Raw genomic sequence first — 9,569 nt, forward strand, 5'->3', positions numbered from 1 at the left:
TTTACAGATGCAGAATTGTTGTTTGCAGGTGTTCCATTCTTTTACCCAGGGATTTCGAAAATGAATGGGGGTTGTTGGTGGGATATGGTTGGTCAGAAAGTGTGAGGGAGAGTGAAAATATTATTATTATATTAGTTGGGTGCCAAAATTGAGGGGTGTGTTGTCGCCCCGGGATAGGTCGAGAGTAGATAAGTCTAGACTCACATGTGAGCATGTGACGGTCTTTGCTAGACGGAAATTCGTCTTAAACCTACTATAATTTAAGACGGAACTTTATTATTAATATAGTTATTATTATTATTACTATTATCATTTCTATCAGACGAAGACGTATATTTTTATATAACGTAAGCTTTAAAACTTATAGCTTTAATTAAATTACTTTATTAACATAATGGAATTAACTAGTTAAAGTAATGGGAAAATATTATTTTTCTTTATGAAAAAAATTATACGAAAAGGGCGGGTGTTACAATTACCCCTCCTTTTAAAAAGTTTCGTCCTCGAAACTTGAAGTAAGAATAATTACCTTAAGAAAACAAATCCGGGTACTTGATACGCATAGAAGCTTCTGGTTCCCATGTCACTTCTTCCACGTCACCGCACTTCCATAAAACTTTCAATAAGGGGACAACTTTACTCCTCAACTTTTTGTCTTTCTTATCCAAAATGCGAATCGGTCTCTCTTCGAAAGAAAGACTAGGCTCAAGCTCGGGAATTTCATTTTGCAACACATGACTCGGGTCACTAATGTACTTCCTAAGTTGAGATACATGGAACACATCATGAACTTTACCCAAACTCGGGGGCAAATCCAATTTGTAAGCCACGACACCAATCCTTTTCACCACATCATAAGGTCCAATGTACTTTGGGCTCAACTTCCCTTTAACTCCAAATCTTTTTACTCCTTTCATAGGAGAAACCTTCAAGAACACTTTATCACCAATTTCAAACTCCAAGGGTCGACGGCGAACATCGGCATAAGACTTTTGGCGATCTTGGGCGTCTTTCATTCTTTCTCGGATGATCTTCACTTGGTCAATTGTTTCAGCTAGCTTGTCGGGTCCTAGATCACGAACATCACTTGCTTGATCCGAACAAATCGGACTACGGCACTTTCTTCCATATAAAGCTTCATAAGGAGCCATCTTGATGGAGGCATGGTAACTATTATTGTAGGAAAATTCCACCAAAGGTAGGCTCTTCTCCCAACTAATATGGAAATCAAGGACACAAGCACGCAACAAATCTTCAAGAGTTTGAATCGTCCTTTCGGTTTGTCCATCGGTAGCGGCATGGAAAGCGGTACTCATCAACAACTTACTACCCATAGCATCTTGCAAAGCCTTCCAAAATCTCGAACAAAATCTTGGGTCACGATCCGACACGATCTCCTTAGGGACACCATGGTAACGAACAATCTCCTCAACATAGGCATTAGCAAGCCTATCTAGACTCCAAGTCTCTTTTATGGGGATGAACCTAGCACACTTGGTCAATCTATCCACAATCACCCATACGGCATCCTTTCCACCAACGGTCTTAGGCAAGGCCATAACAAAATCCATAGAGATAGATTCCCATTTCCATAAAGGCACATCCAAGGGTTGTAGCAAACCTCCGGGTCTCTTATGCTCAATCTTCACTTGTTGACAAGTGAGGTATTTCCCAACATAAGTCACAATGTCATTCTTCATGTTAGGCCACCAAAATTGAAGCTTCAAATCCTTATACATCTTGTCTCCTCCAGGGTGGATTGAATAAGGGGATAGATGGGCTTCATCAAGAACTCTCTTTCTCAAGTTACTGGCATCGGGGACATACATGCGGCTTTGGTAACGAAGGTATCCACTAGCATCAATCTCACAATCTTTAGCTTTCCCTTCAAGAAGCTTGGCTTGGAATCTTTTGAAAGTAGCATCATCCACAAGGTTATCACGGATCTCACGAAGAATAACGGGTTCGGCAACCATATCACCAAGGTAATCGAAGCCACTTTCCACTATTTGCAAACTTAACTTACGAAATTCGGTACAAAGGTCATCGGGAAGTACACGGATGACACTCAAGGAGTGAGTCGACTTCCTACTAAGAGCATCGGCAACCACATTTGCCTTTCCTTCGTGATATAACAACTCCAAATCATAGTCATTCACTAATTCCAACCAACGACGTTGTCTCATATTCAACTCTTTTTGGGTGAAAATATACCTCAAACTCTTATGATCGGTGTAGATACGGCAATGAACTCCAATGAGGTAGTGTCTCCACATCTTTAAGGCATGAACAACGGCGGCTAACTCAAGATCGTGGGTAGGGTAGTTCACTTCATGAACTCTCAATTGTCGCGAAGCATAAGCAACAACCTTCCTATTTTGCATGAGAACACAACCTAAACCCATCTTAGAAGCATCACAAAACACATCAAAGTCCACTCCATCCTCGGGTAAGGTCAACACGGGAGCGGTAGTCAATCTTCTCTTCAACTCTTGAAACGCTACTTCACAAGCTTCGGTCCACAAGAATTTGGTCTCTTTCTTCAAAAGTTGAGTCATCGGTCTAGCAAGCTTAGAAAAGTCCTTTACAAAGCGACGGTAATAACCCGCCAAACCCAAGAAACTACGGATCTCACCAACATTGGTCGGGCTCTTCCATTCCATCACGGCTTCAATCTTCGAAGGATCCACCATAACACCTTCCTTAGATATCACATGACCAAGAAATGACACCTTAGACAACCAAAATTCACACTTGGAAAATTTGGCAAACCACTTTTGACGACGAAGAATCTCTAAGATGGTACGAAGATGATCGGCATGCTCTTCCTCGGATTTTAGAAAAGATGAGAATATCGTCGATGAAGACCACAACACACTTGTCCAAGAACTCACTAAAAGTTCGGTTCATTTGGTCCATGAAGATAGCGGGGGCATTGGTTAAACCAAAGGGCATCACCTTAAACTCGAAATGTCCATATCTCGTGCTAAAGGCGGTTTTTGGAATATCGGAATCACGAACGGGAATTTGATGATAACCGGATCTTAGATCAATCTTGGAGAATGTAGAGGCACCTTTGAGTTGATCAAACAAATCTTCAATCCTAGGTAGAGGGTACTTGTTCTTAATAGTAGCACGGTTAAGCTCACGATAATCGATACAAAGTCTCATGGATCCATCTTTCTTCTTCACAAAGAGAACGGGAGCACCCCAAGGTGAGGCACTAGGTCGAATAAATCCTTTCTCAATCATCTCATCAAGTTGCTTCCTTAACTCTTTAAGTTCGGTTGGAGCCATACGGTAAGGAGCTTTAGCAATCGGTCCGGTTCCGGGCACAAGGTCGATAGAAAATTCCACGTCACGCTCGGGAGGTATCCCGGGCAAATCCTCGGGAAAAACATCGGCGAACTCACACACCACGGGTACTTCTTCAAGCTTCGGCAAAGAAGAAGAATTAGAAGTCACCACACATAAAAAGACTTGGTGACCTTTCCTCTCCATACTCATCAACTTCAACGCGGAAATCAACTTCACACCTTCTTGAGAACGAACTCCTTTATAGGATACACGGGTTCCTAGCGGACTTTTGAGGCGAATCTTTTGATCTCTACACTCGAATCTTGCATCATACTTGGACAACCAATTCATACCCAAAATCACATCGAATTCCTCAAGTGGAAAACGAAGTAGGTTAGCGGGGAAAAGATTTCCCGAAATTATGATAGGGACATCGGGAAAGAAGTAGGAGCATGAAATGATTTCTCCGGAAGGTAAGGATATAGGGGTATCCTCACTAGGTATGGGCTCAAGAGCTAACTTTTCCGAAAACTTGGAAGAAATAAAAGATAAAGATGCGCCGGTATCGAAAAGTATAAGGCATGGTTGATCAAAAATTGAGAACATACCCGTAATGATGTCGGGATGAGCGGCGGCTTCGGCACGACTCATGACAAAGATGGTTCCTCTTGGCTTGGCTTTAGGAGTAGGATCATCCTTCTTCTCGGGACAAGCATTGGCACGATGTCCGGGCTTCTTACAAATGTAGCAATTCAAAGGTCGATTGTAGCATCCAACTCCGGGGTGAACGGCTTGCTTACAATTGAAGCACTTGCGAGCTTTCTCCAAATTGAGGTTGTTGTTGCTTGATTGGGAAACTTGCCCACTAGGCTCTTGCCTCCTTGGTTCTTGAACTCTTGGTTCTTGTGCTCTTGGTACAAACCTCTTGTTAGGATTGTTTTGTGAAGGAGAAGGCACAAAGGGTCTCTTGCCATGAAAGTTGGGACGGTAAGAAGTAGAGTGGGAACGAGTCTTGGCATCATTATCAATAGCCTTCAAGGAATTTTCGGCCCAAAGAGCATCATCATAGACCGCCACAAAGGTTGTGGAGTCTCTTCTCACCATACTTTCCAACTTGGGATTCAACTTGCTTCGGTAGAAGTAGACACGTTCATCTTCATCTTTCACAAACTTTGGGGCAAAGTGAGCAAGATCATTGAATTTGTTGGTGAAAGCTTGAACGGATAGGCCTCCTTGCTTGAAATCAATGAACTCCTTCAATTTTTGTTGCTTGAGTTCCTTAGGGTAGAAACGAGTTTCCACAAGAGTCTTGAAACGGTTCCAATCAAAGGTGGGGTCTTGAGTGACGGAAGGTCCGGTAATAGTCCACCACCTATCGGCCTCCTTCACAAGGAAATGAGAGGCCAGCTTCACTTTGTCTCGATCTTGAACATCATAAAGAGAGAAATTCTTCTCCATGTCACGAAACCACTCGGAAAGCTCAATAGGATCCACTTCACCACCATAGGTCCTAGCCTTGTTTCTTGCTAGTTGACTTGCAATCCAAGAAAAACTTCCTTGATGATCTACCACTTGTGGAGCGGGATGGGCTTGAACATTGACATTTTGTTGATTTTGAAGAATTTGAGTAAGGGCTTGCAAGATAGTATTCTCCACATTGTTTGGTCGCACCATCTTCTTAAAGCACCAAAGAGAGTCAAACAAGTTAGTACTTAACAAATAGCATACGCAAGAAGACTACCAACTTAGGTCCTTAGTTCTACCCATCTCTCATTCATTATTTCAAGGTCAAGTTCAAAATTTAAGTTGGGGTACACGTGTGTGCGTCGGGAGCTACAAAGGCTCTGATACCAACTGTGACACCCCGCGATAAAGCGGAAAGTAAACTACTAAATATATGCGAAAAATGTGAAGTTTTTAAAATTTTTATTTAGTAGATAGAGTTTAGCATGCGGGAGTCACTAACATTCGACAGAAGGAAAAACGGAAATAAAAACAAGGGTCCATACAAATAAAACGGTCAAAAGTGGGGAAAATATATCCCTCGAATGACATAAAGAAATAGGTGAGTCTAAGCGGTAAATAGGAAATCTAAAAGTCCGGGGTACTCGCTAGCTCACACGTCAAACCCCATATAAGCATCTTCACCAACCTGTCATTCATGTAAACATGAAAGCCACAAATCGATGGGGAGTAACTCAAGGTTCTCCCAGCCACAAAACATCAAGACGAACATGACAAAACACATAAATAAATGATCAGATTAAGTAAGATGAGAATGAGTTGAATTGTAACTATGCAAATGAGCATGCATGTTCAAAGATTCATAAATAAGGAAAGGAATAAGACAGGCAAGTAAGCAAAGCATAAACAATGTTAAATAATGGAGGAAGAATGTAAGGGAGCAACATAAGTACCACTTAGCCATGAGCACGTAAATCAAGGAGATATGACCAATATACCATCCAAAATGCTAACATTTACTACTCTTAGACTATAATTTCCCCGGGTAGGACTACGATAATGATACGGTCCTAGTCTAAATCTGCAGATTCTCGGGTGTACATCCCGATTCGACGTGCGCCAGCACAGCACGCACCCAAGACTCGGCTACTAATAGAGACCGAGTACCCCAATCGCCAGAACAGCACGAAAGTGGCGGAAGGACTAAGATATGACTCACTTGCCAAAGACAAAGACAAGTGGCCAAAACCATACTTGCGAACAAAGACAAGCAAGCCAAACCCGTACTTGCAGTAACAAAGACAAGTAGGGCGTAAATGTAAATCAAGCATATACGGTAGTATCATGGCATTTCTACAAGAATACGACTCTCACAAGTAATTATTTATAATCATCCTTTCATACTTGAGCGTATAAAATAAACATTTCATTTTATAATTATACATGTCGGCTAAATACAATAAATAAAATATAACAAGTGGTAATGGATAATTTACGTCATGTGGAAATTTACGAAATGCAAACAATCCAATGCAAGCGACAAATTGGGCCCAAAAATTTAGTAATGATGAGCCCACAAACATCCAGAAATTTGGTCCAAATAAAATGAAGAGGTGAGTCCAAAAGTTTTCATGGTTTGAGCCCAAGCATTGAATGTTGGTGAGTCCAACATCAGTAATCACAAAATAAAGAAAAAAAAAGGAACACGGCATCAATATGGCAAACACAGTGATCATATAATAAAGAAAGAAGAGGACATGTATCAGTGTGCTCGGCAACCCAGTAAACACGAAATAAAGAAGAAGGAGGTCAGCTGCACACCAAACCCAAAACAAAACCAGTCCAAAACTTGCAGACTTGTGAGCCCAACAATTCAATTCATGCTTCAGGAAAACGCATCATCAGTGCAGGTTTCAGAAACAGGGGAGAGGGGATTAACCATTGCGTACAGGGAAGCATGACCCCGCAAGTAAGAGGTCGTCCAAGAGACGGAGGTATCCGCTCATCGAACGGGTAGGACGCCGTAGTCAACATACACGATCCCTAGCAACATAAACAGTCCGACGAGAAACCAGCGACATTTCTACTCGACCAAAACGAAGTTAACAGTTAAAAATAAACCATGGCGAGTAACAGAGAACTCGACTTCTTCCCCTTACCCGAACTCAGCAAGAAAACGGACCAAAAGGGGTCCAAACAACCATGAAAAATGAGCACAAACACAACAAAATCAACTCCATCTATGGGGAAGCACATAAAGACTTCAACTTTGCGAAAAATAAGGCAAAAACGAGTAGAAAGGGGCGGAGTTTCCCGACGTTTGTCGAGTAACCTATCACGATTACCTTAACTTTCTTCAATCTTCAAGGGAATGGTCTATTATGAACGAGTTTCCTTCGGGGTCCTCAAAGTCTTCACCTAAAAACCGTAATAAGAGCCGAGTTAGTTTAAAAACGTCACATTTATGAGACGGGTCGAGACGAGAACTTCACAAGGCTATGCCTTTCTTACCTTAAAAGATGAAGGAAGAGATAAGGAGAAGAATGGTGCAAGAATTATTGAGTTTGGTCGAAAATTGAGCGAGAAATCTAGGATTTTAAGTCGCCATTAATGGGTTCCTTGAGCCTGTTTTGAGTTTTGTTTTTTTACAGATGCAGAATTGTTGTTTGCAGGTGTTCCATTCTTTTACCCAGGGATTTCGAAAATGAATGGGGGTTGTTGGTGGGATATGGTTGGTCAGAAAGTGTGAGGGAGAGTGAAAATATTATTATTATATTAGTTGGGTGCCAAAATTGAGGGGTGTGTTGTCGCCCCGGGATAGGTCGAGAGTAGATAAGTCTAGACTCACATGTGAGCATGTGACGGTCTTTGTTAGACGGAAATTCGTCTTAAACCTACTATAATTTAAGACGGAACTTTATTATTAATATAGTTATTATTATTATTACTATTATCATTTCTATCCGACGAAGACGTATATTTTTATATAACGTAAGCTTTAAAACTTATAGCTTTAATTAAATTACTTTATTAACATAATGGAATTAACTAGTTAAAGTAATGGGAAAATATTATTTTTCTTTATGAAAAAAATTATACGAAAAGGGCGACTGTCCCGAAAAAGGTAGGCAAATTCTAGAATGTAGCTAAGAAATAGGATATAAAATGGCTACATGGTTCAAACGGGCTAACAAAACTGGGTAATGTAAGGCTTATTTGAACGATAAGAATCGCCTATCCACATGTACTTAATCAAATGAACGCGCAAAAGCTAAGAAACTAATGTCACACTTATGCAGTTTGATATTACATATACCACAAGGAGACCACACTCATCAGCCTAAATAACAATGAGACCGGTTTATTAATGTTCCCGGCCTAGGAAGCTCTAAAGACCTCAGAAATTTAAGTGGTTTACCAACAAAATAAAGTCAAGTCTACTCGGCATAAGGCATATTGTGACGGTCAAGACTTGAGTAAAGAGCTTTGTTTATCATAGCTAACAGGTCAAAACAATGTACATGAACAACTAAATGAGACTCAAATGCAAAGACAAAGCAAGTTATCATCATTGCTATACAATTCACCAAGACTCGACTCAAAATAAAGAAAAGTAAATAAAAACATGTTTTTGTATTTTATAATTTTTCAATTTTTTTGAATTTTTGATTTTTTTCACACAACAATAAGTAAAAGCACACAACAGAAATAAACACACTCCCCCAAACCTAAATGTCACAGTGTCCTCATTGTGACGCCTACAGCATAGCAATTACACAGAAAACCAGCAACCTATAGGACACTACTAACAAAGGAAAAAGGGTGAAAAGAAATGCAATAAAACAAAACAAGAAAGATAATACTAGCTGTAATGCAGAAGCCTCCCCCAAACCAAACTGAAAAGTGGGATGTAGTAACCACCGTACCATCAAGGCGTCATCGTATCCTCAAAACCATCAATCTCAAAGATATAAGGACATAAGCTCGGGATCGTGAACGCATCGCGGCCACGGCCTCTACCACGGGTGGGTCTCCTAAGACGGTCTCGACCACGAGTGCCTCCAGTAGCAGCAGCAGTGGAAGTAGAAGCACTAAACTGGCCAAACGGGCCTCTTTGGGAACAAGGGATGCCGGTGTCCTCCGCAAAAACAGAAGTAGGCTGAGGGGGGCGAACTGGAGTGTAGAAGGGACGGCCTAATGCACCGAACTCGGTGCTAAACTGTCCAAACTCTGTAGGAGTCACTCCGTAAAGATGGAACACACGGCTGTCGTCACCAGGAGTAGTGTAATAAGAAGGTGACACACCGCGATACTGCCCCCCGGAAGCTAAAGTCATAGCCTCCATCTGTTCCCACATCCTCCTCTCTGTCAAAGCAGTGTTGATGCCCGTATGCATCCTCATTTCCCGTTCAATGACGGGATCAAAATGGTAACCTGGAGCATAGCCTGAAGTGGGATAGGCTGAAGGAGGTGGAGGAGGAGCGGGCTGGAATGAGCCTGGCAGATGGGTAGTGGGTGCACGACGTCTCCGGCGCCCGCCGGTGGTGGTAGTAGTACTAGACCCAGGAAAATTAACCAAAAGGTCCTCAGGAATCAGATAAGTAACGGGTGGGGGTCGCTCCACAACCGTACTCTCCTCGAGGGGGTCGACAGCAGGCAAACGGGCGCAAGGAAGAAGCATGTATGACTCACCTCAGACCCTCCAGTAATGGTCCTTCCCATTCTTAATATCAAGATAAGAAATGCCATAACGAAGGTGGTCATCATCAACAAGTGGCTCATAGTCAGCCATGGGCTCATATGGGTCA

General features: G+C 41.8%; 1 long non-coding RNA gene across 1 annotated transcript; it reads right to left on the minus strand.

The window, feature by feature from the left end:
• Positions 1–5,235: 5,235 nt before the first annotated feature.
• LOC141591218 (uncharacterized) lies at positions 5,236–7,405 on the minus strand. The gene is made up of 3 exons (XR_012520740.1): positions 7,273–7,405; positions 7,107–7,179; positions 5,236–5,449 (listed from the first exon to the last, which is right to left on the minus strand). It is a non-coding gene; the product is annotated as an uncharacterized LOC141591218 (long non-coding RNA).
• Positions 7,406–9,569: the final 2,164 nt, after the last annotated feature.

Source organism: Silene latifolia, chromosome 7 (genome assembly GCF_048544455.1).
Source record: "Silene latifolia isolate original U9 population chromosome 7, ASM4854445v1, whole genome shotgun sequence".
Taxonomy (NCBI): Eukaryota; Viridiplantae; Streptophyta; class Magnoliopsida; order Caryophyllales; family Caryophyllaceae; genus Silene; species Silene latifolia.